The sequence below is a fragment of the Nomia melanderi genome, unplaced genomic scaffold (genome assembly GCF_051020985.1).
Source record: "Nomia melanderi isolate GNS246 unplaced genomic scaffold, iyNomMela1 scaffold0495, whole genome shotgun sequence".
In the NCBI taxonomy this organism is placed as follows: Eukaryota; Metazoa; Arthropoda; class Insecta; order Hymenoptera; family Halictidae; genus Nomia; species Nomia melanderi.
The window spans coordinates 10,001-11,943 of NW_027475609.1; the positions used below are offsets into that span (position 1 = coordinate 10,001).

The 1,943-nt window shown below is 40.4% G+C and overlaps 1 non-coding gene across 1 annotated transcript in view; it reads right to left on the minus strand.

Moving 5' to 3' along the window:
• The window catches only part of LOC143176333 (small subunit ribosomal RNA), a 1,921-nt gene extending 1,874 nt beyond the window's left edge, over positions 1–47 (minus strand). Inside the window, exon 1 of the ribosomal RNA XR_013000897.1 lies at positions 1–47. This exon is cut by the window's left edge and continues 1,874 nt beyond it. This is a non-coding gene — a ribosomal RNA (small subunit ribosomal RNA).
• Positions 48–1,943: the final 1,896 nt, after the last annotated feature.

Consider the following 1,943-nt stretch of genomic DNA (forward strand, 5'->3'; position numbering starts at 1 on the left):
TTAATCTTTGAGACAAGCATATGACTACTGGCAGGATCAACCAGGGAGCTTCGAGTAAATTTTCATCATACGAAGCAAAAATATGTATGTATATATATATCTTAGTCGCCGACTCTCTCCCCTTAAGAGTCGGATCGACGATACTTTTTCTCGTCTTTAAGACAGTTCTCTTTCTCCTCTCTCTTCTCTCTACTCTCTTCTCTCTTCTCTCTTCTCTTTCGAGTTGGTAAATTTCGCTCCACTATTAGATTACCAACTCCGCACGAATTACCACATGGGTATATCCGCGCATATACATCAGGAGGACCTCCAAAAATTTCAAACTCTCCCGTGTATCTCTCCGAGATCTTTTTAGAAGAAAAAGAATCTCGGATGTCACATCGACTTTCAGGTTTGTAAGCACGTATGCTCGAGCGCTCTCCATCGTGTAAGCACGGACATAACGCACGAAGTCCGAAGACCGCGTACGTTAACATGCTGGACATATCGAGAAAGCGCGAACCATGCTAGGCGTACCCATGTCGAGGCCCTCGCGTTAAAGATCATACTCTTCTTTTCGTTCTCTCTTCTTTGCCCAGAAATAATATATATTTCTTATAATATATACCTCTTAGTTTATGTATTTCTCTCTTAGGACACCTCAATTTTATATGTATATATTATATTTCATTCGAACAATTTTTGTTCGTCGCCCCTTTTTGTGTGTAGTATTTCGTTTGGTCTTTGCCATTAAATTTTTGTATACGAAAAATATATTTTCGCTCGGATAGAAAACCCCTTTTGGGTTTCTGAGAGTTGATGTGAGAGTCGTACAAGTATAACGAATATACGTTGTATCCAACCCAACATTCTGGGCTTACCACATAAGGGCCATTCGGTCTGAGACACCGACCCGTGGTCATGCTGTGTAGAGAAAAATTCGCAACGGAACGCGGTACAGAACAGTCGAGGAATGGACCTCGAGGAGCTGAACGACTGCTTCTCGACCGAGATCGTAGAATAGCCGCTCGCCCGCCGCTGCGCCGACCGGTCCGCTCGAACCGACGTGCTCTCTTATAGTAACCAAACGGGCGGCCGCGACGACCGCGGCGCCGGCCGCTCAGCACGGGCGCTTATGGTGGTAAACTGCCGCGCGTACAGACCAACCGGCCGGGCTGCTGGTACTTAGCCGCTGAAACTATGGTCGATTCGAACATATATTAACATACGATTTTTATTCGATAAATCGTTATTGTACATATTAAACGTTAGTTTCCACCGAAAGAAAAATTTTTTAGAATTTTTTTTTTCCAAAAATTGCAAGAGTAAACTTTTTTAATATTCGATTTAAAAATTTTTAAATGCTTAATCCTTACATTAAACTACTGGGAGAACTCAGAAATCATAATGAAAAAAATTACAAAAATTTATTTTTCTCAGAAACTCCGAAAAACAGAGTGGTCGAATCCGTGCAAGCCGGAATTTTTCTAAGTCCCCACGGTCAAGAGTAAACTTTTTTAATAAGCGTTTTAAAATTATTTCAATGTTTAATCCATGCGTAAACATGAAGTTTATTAACGTTTTTAACATTAAAAAAAATTACAAAAATTTATTTTTCAAAAAAAATGGAAAAAACCGATTCGTCGGAGCGAGGTGTCCTGCCCGTGCGGTAATTCCAGCAGGCGAATCGGACTTCCCGAAATTTTTCTAAGTCCCACGGTCGACACCAACTTTTTTAATAAGCGTTTTAAAATTATTTCAATGTTTAATCCATGCGTAAACATGAAGTTTATTAACGTTTTTAACATTAAAAAAAATTACAAAAATTTATTTTTCGGAAAAAAAGGAAAAAACCGATTCGGCGGAGCGAGGTGTCCAGCCCGTGCGGTAATTCCAGCAGGCGAATCGGACTTCCCGAAATTTTTCTAAGTCCCACGGTCGACACCAACTTTTTTAATAAGCGT